The sequence below is a fragment of the Gymnoscopelus microlampas genome (genome assembly GCF_963454915.1).
Source record: "Gymnoscopelus microlampas genome assembly, chromosome: 17".
Taxonomy (NCBI): domain Eukaryota; kingdom Metazoa; phylum Chordata; class Actinopteri; order Myctophiformes; family Myctophidae; genus Gymnoscopelus; species Gymnoscopelus microlampas.
In genome coordinates, this window is record NC_139954.1 from 22,096,860 (window position 1) to 22,112,558 (window position 15,699).

Below are 15,699 nucleotides of genomic sequence, written 5' to 3' on the forward strand. Positions count from 1 at the left end.
CCAAGAATAAGTTTGGTCAACTCTTTCATGTCATACCAGTGGGGTTTCTTCTGGCTCAGTGAGTATTTTCTTATTCTTTTATCTTAGTAGCATTAATAAAAACATCAGCAACAATATATTCACAAAGTGGTTAGTGACAGAAATGGCAGTACAGAGCCTGCATACTATAAATGTCCCTGTACTGATCATTCCTGTTTCTGAGGCTAAATCTTCACTAATCCATTTTCATTTTAAAACATATGTTTTGCGTAACGTTCATGCCTAACGTCAGGCGTTTTTGAAAACGGACTTTTGAAAATAATGCTGGTTCTGTTTTGAAAAAATATGACATTGAAATGTCTGGATGGGTGGGTTTTGAAAACTATGATAGGGTCTTATCAGTCACAACTTGCCCTTCCCCGATTCGTCACCCCCGGCTATCAAATACCTTTAAATTGACATTGTACTAAAGTACTGTACAATGTTGAGGTATTTTTACTTTACTGGAGTATTTCCAATTTTCAATACTTTTACTTCTACTCTACTACATTTTAGAGGCAAATATTGTACTTTTACACCATTGCAAATATTTGACTATTTTAGTTACTACTGTAGTTACTTTGTAGAACAACCCCTACCTAACCCACAGATCATCACCAGAAGAGGAAACATTCTTTGAATTTACAAGTGTTGTGTGACTACAATTATTGTTTCATAGAGGTGTTGTCAAATGACTGTACGTCAAATGTCAGATGTGATGATGCATTTTCAGACGTGTAGTATTGATGGAGATTCTTTCTGCTAAAACAGTTAAAATGTTGATTTAAAATGGAAAGGTATTAGTGTGGATAAGCCTTAAACACTCTCAAATTCGAATCCATTCACCCCCTGGTCTTCACCTGTGAGTGTTGATGTGTGTGAGATCAACTAAAGCGCAGCACCTTTGTGGGCCATTTGGTGTGATGTCTAAAGTCCATCTGAGCCACTTAACTGCGGATGAGTGGGCCAACATCAGAGGTTGTTACCACAGCAACTATAGAGGCCAACTCTGCTGGAGGGATGGGGGTCGGCAGAGATCACTCCCACTCTGAGGGAGGGAGTGAGGAGTGTCAGCGAGGGGCTGCATGAGCCTGTATCTAATACAGTGGTTCTCAACCTTTTCAGGCCGCAACCCCCCAAAATAATCATATTTTAACTATTTGAACTGGGGACCCCCCAAAATAATCATATTTGCACTATTTGAACTATTTTAATTGAAATCATGTGGGGAGCCCCCTGGGGATCCCGACCCACAGGTTGAGAACCACTGATCTAGTAGATCTATCTATTCTCCAATCCCTTCCTTCCCTTCAGTCTCCCTTGAGCAGTCACCTTCTCTGTCTGTATAAGTTATATGTTACAAATCATCTCACTCCTTCCTGCCCTCGCCCCCTCACTCACTCTAGCCTCACTCCACCTTTCTCTCTCTCTCTCGTATTCTAATGAATGTGCATGAAAAATGAAAAGGAACCTGCATATTTGATCTGCATATTCAATATCCGCATGTCAGTTTTGCTTTGGACGTACATGAGGCACAGCCATACTACAGCGTGCATTTTAGTATATGCATATTTAACATGCACAAATATCTGTTCAGAGAAACCCACTGAAGTGACTCTTGGCTACAGCGAGAACTGCATTAGCAAGCGGCTTCTCCAAATCCGCAGGTTTATCCAAGATTAATGAAAAAACAAACTGCTGAACAGGAAAAAACAACCCCATCAACTAGTGAATCAAGCTAATATTTATTTTGTATTACAGGGATTATATAAGCTTTTGTCCCAAAATCTCCCAAACCCCCATATCAGATACAAAAATAAATAGGATGACATGCTGGTCCTTTTTGGGGGGAATTACTGCGAATACCCATTTAAAAAGTTTCAGTTCCATTGCTGTCCAGGGTAGAAGATGCAATTCTGTACATATGCAAATCCGATCTTGGTGACCTGTAGACTGTAGCTGTCCGCTGGTGTCCCGTGACAAAAATTGCAGATCTAGTTTTGAGCTTGTAGTTCTGCTACTATATTTTCAGACCGGGCCTTCTGCTCAGCTGCTCCTCGGCTGTGGAATGCCCTCCCTGACCAACTGAGAGCACCACAGTCCGTTGACGCTTTTAAAAGGGGACTAAAAATCTTTCTTTTTAACAAGGCACTTGCCTAGATGGACTTATTGATGCCTTGTGTGTTTTTAAACGTGTATAGTTGGGGAGGGGGGTATCTGACCATTGATCTGAATTGTATTCATTTCGTTGTTTTTATTATTCTTTTTTTTTAAATCTTATTTCAACCCCTTATTGGGGTTCAGATCCGACCAGAGGCCCTTTGCTGCATGTCATCCGCTCTCTCTCTCTCCTGCCTTTCTTATCTCTCTACTCAATGTCACTATCAAAATAAAGCCGAAAATGCTGGGGGGAAAAAAGAATGCAAAACAAATAATGGAAGATTGATCTCTTGCCAAGAAAGCATTTAAATTTTAAATGTGCAGACGTTGGTGAGGACATTACCAAACAATGCCTTCAATTACTTACACATGCACAAATTCTGCAGCGTTCCTTCATTAATGCAGTTCTACTCTCTGTTACGCATAATCCTCCATTTTCTCTCTTCCCAACCTCTTCCTTCATTTCCGACCTCCCTTCTATTGCTCCTCCATCCATTCTTTCCATTAGCATCACTTTATCCCCCCGCTCTCCATTTGATCATATTCCTCTACCTGTCCCACTGTCTCTCCAATTGATCATACTTCTCTACCTGTCCATACCGTTCCACTGTCTCGCTATCTGATCATACTTCTTTATCTATCCATACCGTTCCACAGTCTCTCCATCCTGCTTACCTGCCTATGTCTATACAGTGTAAAACAGTGTAAAAGGGGAAATGTGTAGCAGTCACTATGGGGTGAAATAAATAATTACATACTGTAAGTTGATCAACAGAAACTGAATCAAATAGCATTAATTGAATAACCATTTTAGTGAACTAGTTGATTTAACAGAATCTATACGCGATTACCTTACTTTAAATCATTGTTATGGTCTAAATTGTACTGTAGATTAATCCAATAATGGGAAAAAACAATCAACAGATTAATAGCTTATCCCTATAGCCCTAGCAGGCTCCATTGTAGCTTTCTCAGCTTGAACCTCTCTCAGCCTCAGCTCCGGCCACTAGCCCTCAGATGGAGTAAATCCCTGTCATATTGTCACATTACAGGAGTTCAGATGCTAATGGCTGCACCACTAATCCAGCTGCCTGTGGGCTTGGACCGGTGCCCAAACCAGCTCTGCCCAGGCTCCACGACAGCTGTGCCCAGCTCCATCATGCCACTGCTGGGCCCGGTGGTGTTGGTGGGAGTGTTGGTCGCTACAGGGCAGCAGATATGAGCTTGGACGGAGGTAAGTACTGCAGGGTAGTGGAGGCTATTGACCATATGTATGATGTAAGAGAGAAATGGCCACTGTGGTCAGTTATAGGCAGTGGGACTAAGGACACAGGTAATACTGGGATTTAAGACACAGGTGGAACAGTGGAAGGTCAAAGACAGACTGGCACGGGTTGTTGTGCAGAAGGATTAAAGTTGTGGCTGAACCTTAATCTAGTTTATGGCAGCTTTCATCAGTGATAACAAAAGAGAGAAAGAGGGCGGAAAGGGGGATGGGGGGGTGGGTGACTGGATAAAAAAGAGAGAAAAGGAGATGATTCACTAGAGGGAGGCAGATGCAAACAGTTTATTGAGCTGTGGACGGGGATGAGTCTTGGCAGGCAATTATGGTCATTACTGTCTCTTACAATCTCTCGGAAATAGAAATGTCCCATTCTACAGGAGGGCGGCAACATACTTAAGCTCCAGAACATTTTGTGTTTGTCGTGTAGTTGCACCAAAGGCTCTCCCGTCCATTAGAGAGGGGAAATCGGTTTGCCTATAATCTAAGTATAACCACTTATCAAAAATTTAAAGTGAATTAAAACCTGCGTTTTAATAAAACATCTGCCCGAGAGCGCCTTCTCATTAGCAGAAAAGCACGCATTCAGCTGCTTCAAAATAGTTCAGCTAATTTGGCTGAAATCTCCAAGCTCCATTATTGATGAATGGAATCCTGGAAGAGCGAGAGACCCGGGAGTGTAGGGAGTAGGGACGCAGTGGGACAGCCAGGGATGAGCGAGAGGTGAGCTGAATACGTGATTGGGTGGATGCGAGGGCTCTTTTGGGAGGACACGTTTCGCAGCGGAGAGTGTCCTTCAGCCCCACCCCCTTCCACCCCCCTCCCAACGAGACGCTCCACCGCTCTCTCGCGATCTCTCACACAATGCTGATGAGCTTTGATGAAAGCGTTTGATCTGACACTAACATAGCGAGGAAGAGAGGGGAGGGGAGGGGGAGGCGGTGGGGGCACTTCAACCGCATGATGGATCGTAACGGCACCCTCATGTCCTGTTCAGGGACAAGCGCAGTAATTCTCGACAGCGCGACTCCAAATCAGAATGACCGAGGGCCAGGCGCATAGGCTCGGATGGGCCAAGCCGCTCATTTGATTGGTCACAAACTGTTAGCCATATCGGTCCACAACAGAACATAAAACAGGGATGTGGAATTATAATTGAATAAGAGCATATAGATATACCGTAGAGGTAATTATCAAATATGATTAGCAAAAAATCAGGAAGTAGACTGTGATCTGTCATTTTGTAGACAAATGTAATCTATGATTTTTATCTGTAATTGTTTGTACTGATCTGATAGAAAACACACACACACACACACACACACACACACACACACACACACACACACACACACACACACACACACACACACACACACACAAACGAACATTCTCATCTCACACAGTAGATAGATAGACAGGCACACTGTTGTCATAGCAGCACCCCAGTGGGAAACACAGGACAGCTACAGATAAGAGTGGAGAGATAGGGGTCCGGTTTGCCCACTCTTCTGGGTTAAATTAACACTGAGGATTTTACAGTGCAGTCTTCCAGTGTGTAAAGAGGGTGACCTTCGACCCCTATCCTCAAACACAGGACAGTGTGGAGGATAGCCAGCGTGTACTCAGCTCTTGTGCACACAATGGCTTTCCTGCTGCCTTCAATTCGTCCACATGCTGTTTATATTTCATTAGACAACGAGATGTGTCTATTACTACGTTACTATTTCTCCTTGACTGTCATTTGCTCCTCACTTTGTACACAATTAAATCCACAGTGTTCGGCCCATTTGGTCATATTTGTATACTCTCAGAGTTACAAATTGATAGATGAACACTATGGGTTTTACTGTGTAGACTTGGAAATACAGATATGGCTTTCAGAGAGACAGAATAGCATTCCTGGCTCAAGAATGAAAACTGACAGTGGAAATGCATAGAGGTTACAAAACTCTACTGTTGCATTTGTATTCCCAGAGCTGTTAGTGTATAGTGCCACTAAATATGGCAGAGGCATATTTCAGGTTCAACCCAGGTACTAATAAAACTATACAGAGGGTAAAATATGTGGTCATTTGTAATTCAAAAGCCTGTTTCTATCGGACCTTATATCACGTATATAGCAAAAGAGGAAATGGAAAGTGGGGGAGGTGATGCCAAATGCGACTCGCATAACACGACGGCATTGAGTATGTTATACCTGTTTCTTAACAGCAATAGTGGTTATGTTCTCTTTCACGACAGATTGACTCACTTGACATATGCTGCAAAGAGCACATGGAGCAGGTGGTTGAAACCAGCGGAGCGCTTTGGGGAAATGAGCTGTTTCTGATCTACTCATTGAGACCTTAATTTCTTTCTACGATTTTGGTGGACCCGCCGAAATAAGTTCACCTTATTTGGACTCAGTTTGTCCAAGAGGGTCCATGGTGTCCTGTGCAACACACACACACACACACACACACACACACACACACACACACACACACACACACACACACACACACACACACACACACACACACACACACACACACACACACACACACACACACACAATGGTAGAGTCCAAAGGTTTTCATATGAAAATTCTTGAGAATGTATAATGAAAGGAAGTAGGAGTAAAAAATGTAATAAAAAATAAAAGGAAGGGAAAAAGTAGCCTCTTTTGCAGTGATTGTTGGGTCCTTTATTCCTGGTCTGAAGAGAGGTCAGAATATGCACAGAGGGAACTGAAAGGGAGGAATGCCCGCCTGTGATTGGCTAGAAGTCCCAGAGGGAGATGCGGCAAGGCTAGAGGATACCCCTAAGGCTAATCTGTTATTAGCATTCTAAAGAAACTGCTGGCTCTATCAAGAGCTGGACAGAGTCACGCACGCACGCACGCATGCACGCACACTCACACAAACCACCTTAGCTAATCCCATTTATGAAAGCTTGAAAACTTGCATGTGATACCAACATTTACTTCTCACACGACCTGCTGAAAATATGACACCACCATGTGACGAAGAAAAGGCTTTACAGACACTGTCAGTGAGTCATTTATTTGACCCGGTCAGGAACCGTGGGCAAACAGTCATGCGATCAATACACAATATAATAATGTGGTGTAAGTCAGTTGTTCAAACTGAAACAAGATCGTCAGTACAGTAGATCCACTGTTAAAGGACAACTTTGCTTTGTAGCGGATATAAACTGAAGAAATTATGTATAAGGACGAAGAGAAAAGGTCCTTCACTAAGATGGCTTATTATTATACATGGACGCACATGCGCACGAATATGCGCACGAATATGCGCACACGCACACGTGCGCGCACACACACACACACACACACACACACACACACACACACACACACACACACACACACACACACACACACACACACACACACACACACACACACACACACACACACACACACACACACACACACACACAGTGGTTGTTTGATCACTCCAGTCCATTGTAGGGTAAACACAATGAGGTCTGTTGCAGTAATGAGGAAACCCGGAGCTGTATTGATCACATGCAGTGGATCAGAGGACCTCCGTCAGTCCCTCAGAGCCCACTTTATGCAAGCGCAGGGACCCCCAAACAATCCCCTCTCATTTACCAATCTAGGGGCACTTTCTCTCTCTCTACCTCTGTTCCTCCCTCTCTCTGCAGCACATCTCATCCTCAGTCCGTTTCTGAGGTTCTCGCTCGCTCTGTGCTTTCTTCATCTTTCCATTTCTTCACGTTCTTCTTCTCTTTGCCGCCCCCGACTCTCTCTCCCACTCTCTCTCTCTCTCTCTCTCTCTCTCTACGTTGCCATGTATCAACCTCCTTATTTATGTAAATCCATTTGCTGTGAGAATGAAGCTTGTCTAATGTCCTGAACAGTACTGGATTTCATGCCATTTCTTCCCCGGTAACATTAGAATAATGGAAATGTAAATAGCGTTAAGCTGGGAAGCTTAAGACAACCTCTTAATGAAGGCGAAGAAAGAGAGAAAAAGACAGAGGCACACATTTCAAACGACAATGACATCAAAAGAGTGGCAACGTCACAGGCCACAACAACAACTGCGCACACACACTACAGCAAGTCACTGATGCGTGCATATGGGAACCAGTAAGAGAAGTTGAGCACAGTATGACAATTGGAGATGCAGGGTTTCGAGTCGCCTTTCCAATCCAGCCTGAAAGCGTATCCTTTTCAGCCGACATTTCAACTGGTATGCGCTCCGAAAAAAGACCATTCATGTGTCAGAATGTCTCGCTCTATACGTCGCGTTTTCTTTCTCCTTTGCATATGGACTTTAGCATATAGCCCCCTGCCTCTCAAGGGGACAATCCGAGCCCTGTAATCTTGGGCAACGTCCATCAGGCTTTACTTTTTTCCTGCCCCAGCCCCCCGATGCGGGCTCAATCCATCCATCCGTTAAAAAGGGGTCGGTGGGGGGGTGGGGTGACATTATGTGAAAGCGCCGATGTTATCGATATTCCCACCGCCCGACACTTATACGGCTGTTTCTACCTCAGAGAACAGGGGATGGACGGGAGGCATTGGTGGTGGTGGTGGTGGTGGTGGTGGTGGTGGTGGTGGGGAAGGAGGGGGATTACGTAAGCAGGGATCCAGGGGGAAGGTCTCCCTTTGAGGGATTCTCTGAGGGAGGAAGGAGAGAGTAGTACGAGAGAAGATGAGAGAAGGGGGCAGAGGTGGAGGTGCCTCAGAGGTGACCTCTTGCAATGCCGCCGATGAGAAGACATGGACAGACTGGGGTACAACGGTGGGAATACTGAATATTTAGTGCTCTCCAACAGTTATTAAAAGATAGAGAGCATGACAAGAGGCATCAGCTGAAACAAAGAATGGATTTGGCTTCCTTTTCACCTTTAGCAATGCCCCCTTCCTTGTCCCATACTGTAGCTCTTTACAGTATTAAGCCTGATTAATACTTAGTTGTGCGCTGGTGTCATGCCCTGAAAATAGCAGATCTACAAACTCACTGAGCTTGTACATCTGCTAATTTCAGTGTGCGACACCCATTCACAACTAAGTATAACTCAGGCTTTGTACATCACAGAGCACAGAGCAGCGTGTCCTTGCCACGCAGCTCAACCTTGGGATAACTCTCTATTAGCACATCAGCCAGTTAAGTCAATCCCAGAGCCACTCAGCCAAACACACCATTGGCTTGATCTTTGATTGTAAAAGCCTGTCAGGCTGGAGAGTTAATCCTGGAGCAGAGCGGGCCAATCAAGCTGTCAGGCTGAAATCGTTGTCAATAACCACACACAGGTCACAGTCAAACAAAGAGCAAGGGTCCGACCTTCTGAAGAGACGTGCCTGCAGCCAATCAGCCGCAGCCAGGCCAAACTACAGTAACCATGGTCAGAATATATTTACTTTAACTTTGACCTTAATGTGTTCTCTGTTAATAACGGGGATCGGACTCGGATGGGGAGCACGGTGGGGAAGTCCTTATAGGTGTCTTCTATCTATCGGTTATGTTTGTCAGAGCTCAGGCGTACTTGACAATCCAAAAGCAGTGGAAAGGTTATTGTGCAGTCACCAGAACCACCCACATCTGCAGAGGCAGAGAAAAATGAACTCCAAACAGAAGAAGAGAAAAGACGCAGAGCCAAAAGGAGAGAAAGTGGAGAAAGGAAGATGATGGAGGACGAGAAGAGCGAAAAGAAATATGCACAGAGAAAGAAAGAGAGAGAGAGAAAGAGGCAGAGAAGGAAGGAGAGCGCGAGGACACTATTTGCGGTAGATTAGTTGTTATGGTGATAAGCAGTGGGGAGAGGGAGGGATGTAGTTGTCAGGGTGATGGGGCTGCACTGGGCTAATAATGATATGTAAAAATAACTGTGGTTAGTATTCAACCTACCTTTGCACAAACACTGGCTCACGCGGACACTTGTACATGCACCCACATGCAACCACATGCGCACACACGCATGAACGCATGCGCGCACACACACAGACACACAGGCACTCAAAGACAAAGCAGTCTGTTGGAGCAAGGGAGGACTCCTCTCATTAGCATTTGGAGATGTACGCCGATTCCACCCCCACATTCTCAGCATGGAGTGCACTTTCTGTAAGACTCTGCTTAATGAGGGATGGTATATATACTTGGCAGCACTCTTTGTGTGTGTGTGTGTGTGTGTGTGTGTGTGTGTGTGTGTGTGTGTGTGTGTGTGTGTGTGTGTGTGTGTGTGTGTGTGTGTGTGTTTGTGTTTCTTTAATGTGTGTGTGTGTGTGTGTGTGTGTGTGTGTGTGTGTGTGTGTGTGTGTGTGTGTGTGTGTGTGTGTGTGTGTGTGTGTGTGTGTGTGTGTGTGTGTGTGAGAGCGCGCGTGTGCACGTACGTCTGTGTGTTCGTGTTTCCTTAATGTGTGTGTGTGTGTGTGTGTGTGTGTGTGTGTGTGTGTGTGTGTGTGTGTGTGTGTGTGTGTGCACGTGTGCGCGCGCGCCATGCATATCATATGCTCACGGTATGCTCAGAGGTCTGCCAGTTGTGGCTGGGTGCGTATCACTTTGACAGAACAAGATAAGAGGAGACTGTTGGGTAATTGTAGTTTAAATGCCCAGGGGAGGTTTCTAGGCTGCTGGCCTTTGTAGTTTGGCTGCCTGCGGTCTTCCCTCTGGGTTTTCTAAAGCATCTGGAGTAATCAACGGCAGACAGAATGACTGTCATGGCTGCGACGTGTGTGCGGCCATGGCATGCAAACAACTCCCACACATGGCAAGTCAACAATACAATACTCACTGTGGTTAATCGGTCATACTGTACTGTGTCCAATATCAAGCATTCGCAAAGGACTGGAAGGGGTAGATACCCCTTATTTATACTTGATTGCGCCGAAAATAGCTGATATACGTACAAGCTCAAACGCGGTGAGCTGCAATGCATTCTGTGCATGTCACTAGTGGGCAACTATGTGTAAATCAGGCCTTAGTCAATCAAGGGGATGTCTGAGGTGGTGGCACTGACCAATGAACTAACATACCAGAGACATGGGAGACCCGTGGGGAGTGAGACATCACAGCGCACACACTTTTACAAGCAGAACGTGCACTCAGCCTTCATATCACAAGTCGTTTCATTTGGACTAAATTGCCCTGATGTCTATAAAAGCATCCAGTGGCACTCTTCCTCATTTCATTTTCCTTTAATTACCTGGCAATCTATTTCCCAGGCAGATATAAAACCCACTCACTTAATCCATGCGCACTCACATACAAACATACATGCAAGCATGCATCTGCACACCAGTATGCCCATGCCTGAGGATTACGTCGTAATTATGCCATAAACATGCATGTGTCCGAAGCATAATTGCATCATTATCAGTGGAAACCAGCACATTGCACCCATCTCACTGCATGTATGTCACTCCCTTGAATGCCAAAGTGTAGCTGCCTAATAATCTGTTCACTATGTAATTTACAACGCGCCCCAACCACCGCACGCACCTTAGCGCACGCGCGCGCGCACACACACACACACACACACACACACACACACACAGCATATATTAAGAGGATGCAGTAATATCCCTGGCCGACACTCTTTACTGGGAAGACATTAGGCAGGTTTAAAGACACATCACAGAACTTATTGGCCCATGGTGGCACATATGAGCATGCGCGCGCGCGCACGCACACACACACACACACACACACACACACACACACACACACACACACACACACACACACACACACACACACACACACACACACACACACACACACACACACACACACACACACACACACACACACACACACACACACACACACACATTTTCATTTGATCATTTGGTCTGTTCCTAGGTAGTAGTCATTGAAAATGTTTACAACTGCACCCCATTTTGCCCTGAAGGCACTCGAGAGACTGGGGGGCCTCGCCACAAAGGCACAAAACATAAGGGCCCGTCTGCTGAGAGCAGAATGATACAGCGTCTGCTGGTAATAGAATAATTGGAGAAAAACATTGAACTTTGACAGACATTACAGCATAATCAATACCATTCCTCATACACTTTTAAAAGAGTTAGCAAAATCACAAAGTGATCGAAAGCTTCCTATGCTCCGCCCTATGGAAATCAATCTATTGTAATATCAAAACTGCGTCTTGGCCGTATTGGCCCAGCTTGTGGCTGTGTAGCTAAGTAGGAGGAAGACAGAGCCGGTATCTGCACACTGCGCCATGCAGGGGCAGGCTGCTGCTTGGCTCTCCAGCAGAAAGCCATTTAATCTCCAATAGTATGCATGTGATCAATCTCCCAGTGCAGTGTTAGCGCAGCACAGGTCATTCCTCATCATTTAGAGGAGGAGATATTGACCGAGGGAGGACAGCCTCCATACCACGCTGCTGTGCATTTGCGTTGAGTGTGTATGTCGCATGCAGTTGTGTTAAGCACACACTGTGTGTGTGTGTGTGTGTGTGTGTGTGTGTGTGTGTGTGTGTGTGTGTGTGTGTGTGTGTGTGTGTGTGTGTGTGTGAGAAAGTGCAGGTGAAAGCCTGAATTTGTGCATTTGTGGGATGAAAGACGAGCAAGATGCAATGCGTGAAAGATGTATGTATGGTATGGTGTGTGTGTGTGCACGTGTGCGTGCGCGCGCGTGCGTGCGTGCGTGCGTGCGAGCGAGCGAGCACATGGGCCTGTGTGTATGCTTGATACATGCAGGTGCCACCTGGTGCACTAACACATGGGTACATGTGCACATCAGTGACTCAGTGACACAAAGAGGCCAGGGTATAAACTAGGCATGGGTGTACAAACACATGACGTCACTCTACTGGACTGGCTTGCGGCCATGTAGCTGTCTCATGGCTAATAGAGGTGGCTGTATTCTCTACTTATCATCAATAGATCCCTGGTTGGACATTCCTGCCTAGTGTGTTACAGCAGGGTGACAGGCACCAAGGACAAGCATAGCACCGCTAATGAGCGTCAAATAGAATTGGCAATGGCGTCGTGGCTTAACGTGGCCCTGCAATAATCCAGAAGCCGTAGTGACCCTCAGATGGGTAGCATCATTTCAAACGTGTCGAGTTAAAGGTTTGTGGTGATCAATCCTTTAACATGAGACTGCCTACTGTCATACATCAATGTGCACCGTTGTCAATGCGGATGGCTGATCTGTCGATATACCATTATACTCTTTTCCCACGCTAGAAATGACTGAAAGCGATGCTCAATAGACGCCCCCCCCACCCCCCACCAACAGCCACCACATCTGGGAGACAGACGCGACAACTGAGACAAGGTCTCACTATATCTTATTTGTGTGTGTCATTTAGCCCATCTTCTTGACAGGGGAAATGTATAGTCATGCACATTTCAGTTTTTTGTGTCAATGTGAAAGTGTCAGAGAAATTGCACTGGCGTGATTTGTGAAATGAAAAGAGAAGGCCTTGACAAATAAATGAGGTGACTGACTGGATGTGTGCATTTTGCGCACCCGTCCCTGTTCTGATGGAGAGGTTATTCAGAGACTGTGGACTTCCTCCCCCAAACTGCCTTGGGGTCGTGTCAGATTTACAGTTATCTGTGACGGGCTCTTATCAGGGATTTGGTGCAGAGTCATCTGGAATATTGTCTGTATGGCTTTTTCCTGCACATATAGACACACTGCGAGAGACAAGGTTGTGATATCACAATGAATTCACACATGACATAAGCACAGCAGTAAGCCGATATAGTTGTGCTTGTGTGCATGACACATAGATGTACACGCTCACACAGCAACAAATGACCACTTATAGTGACTTCTAATGTCTTATAATTACAGTATAATGCATTTATGTGCTGCCGGGCAGAAATATTTTATATTTATATTTCATCTTTTTACATAATTGTTTTTTTTTCTCCATACAGTACATATGAATACCCTGTTTTATACATAGCCATTTGACAGTGTTGTGCAAAAGTAGCAAAATAGGCAATATAATGTCATGTTCAAAGTAGGAACATCAGGTTAAAAGTGGTTAAGTAGATGTCTGTGTATGTTATAAATATTTAACCAATGAAAAGTATTAACAAGAGCTTGTGACTAAATAATAACTATATTGGATCCTTTGGAACACACCCTCTTTGGTAACACTTGGTATGCATCCCATTTCTATAATGCGTTATAAATATACTTATAATCTGCTTGTAACACTGTTTAATTATAGTTATAAATACTCATAAAAATCATTATGCTTTATAACAATAATCATAACACAAAGCATTGTATAATGACTTATAAGGTCAAGTATTACAATACTTCATCTTTGCTGGAAATTCACTGAGATATTTTGGTGGCTACTATCAGAGTATTATAATTCTCATACTGTAGTTGTAATAATTCATAATATTATAATCATTGATATAGTGCATTATAGTGTGATTATAACTCACTATAAATAGTGATTGGGTGCTTTAAGTAAAGGGAACAAATATTAGATTAGATTTGAGGGGAAAAGATACATTTCAGAAGTATCCAAATTTCAGATCCTGAATGATTCCTGACTGTTTTGCAGTAAATCTACAATAAAACTACATAAAACTACAATAAAAACGTTTGAGTTCCTTACCCGTACTAAATCTTTTGTCTATTAAAATAACGGTATGTTGTGTTTTGTTCTTGCATATATATAATATCTTTCTTAAAGCAACAAATGACCACTTCTAAGGACTTATACTGTAATCACAGTATAATTCATTAATGTGATTATAAAGCATTATAAAATCATTATAATGTATTACAACTATGAGAATTACCTTGGATTGCAAGGGAAGTGTTGCCAAAATGTCCGCTGCACTGGGAGCAAATATTGAGTATTATAATACTTGACATTATAAGTATTATTCATAACACAATGTGTTAAAGGGGGTTACTAGGCATAGGCGGTTGCGCTGGGTGGGCACGCTGAATTGTTAGTCTGGACATGATACATATGCGTACCAAAGTTTATACGTTGTACCATAATATCGGGCTTCATCTTTGAAATTTTGTAGGGGGCACTATTGAGACATTCTTCCACACCTCTTTTTGAGACCCATAAAATAGATAATTTCACTGCTTGTGGTGCATGTGCAAAGTTGCACAATGTTTTGAGAACGTTTAGGCCCTCAAACTGCTATTTATTTGTACTTTAAATAATAAAAAATCCTTGCATTTAAATAGTGCTTCGCACTGGTCCAGTGCTCGGGCCCTAATGATACATAGGCACACAGTGCTGCCATTTCCTGCTGGGAACATCAGGCAGCAATGCCCTGTCAAGACAGTGCACGTTGACAGCGGGCTGACTGCAGTGGCTTATGGGCCGACTAGCGTATGCTACATTAGCCCTGCGAGTCACAGTTGATAACACTCCATTGCTCGGCTAGGCACTCAAACTGTACAATTAAACTCACTACCCCAGTCTGGGATGGGTTTGGAACAATCGGGGCAGACGTGACTCATCAACAGCATGTGCAGCACAAGCACAGTAAGCCAAGATGTCTTTATTAAAAGATCTAGAACAGTCCAGATATGATTGGAGTACTCCATCTGCTGCAGTCACAGTAATGCATAGTGAGGATTCCACAGCACATAGTTGTGCAGAATGTAGTCACTGGTGTCTCGGAGTGGTGTTTTTCACTGCAGCTTGCTCACTCATCCCTACAGGCTGTGTTTAAAAGCCATTACTCTGGCTTGCAGCAGGCCTTGGATGTGTTTAGTGATGTGTATTGTTTGGCTCTCATGAAATTTCGAGTTCATAAATGGACCATTTTCTCACTGTCTGTCACTATATTCTTTCTTGATTATTACCCACTTTCCACTGCTGCATTCCCTTTTGTTCTTTCAGTGCTTTGTGCTCGCCATACCTTGCCTACTCTTTCTTTCTTACTCCCCTCCTTCTTTGTAAATGTGATTCTTGCTCACTCCAGTGCTCTCCCACTCACTCTCTTAGACCATCGACCATGGGCATGACGTTGGGTTGAGTGTGTAAATGGCGTCCACCTTCAGTCTGACAGTCCTAGCCCATATTTAACATTCCTCAGTGAGGCTTGCAGCCTGCTGCAGCTTGGTAATTGGGTTTGTGAGCAGCCTGAGCACCCAGTTAAAGAGTCCCTGTCTTCCCTCATTATAGGCCGGGTCTTTACCCGGCCAGCAGCGAGAGAGGAGCAGTCCTGCTTGGTTTTTGACTGGGCCAGGTCCGGGCCGAGGCGGCTGGAGCCTGATGGATGGACCCTG

At 44.4% G+C, this 15,699-nt stretch overlaps 1 protein-coding gene across 1 annotated transcript in view; it reads right to left on the reverse strand.

The window, feature by feature from the left end:
* The window catches only part of il1rapl1a (interleukin 1 receptor accessory protein-like 1a), a gene marked incomplete at both ends in the record, with an annotated part of 186,258 nt that overhangs the window by 157,821 nt on the left and 12,738 nt on the right, over positions 1 to 15,699 (reverse strand). The window lies entirely within an intron of this gene.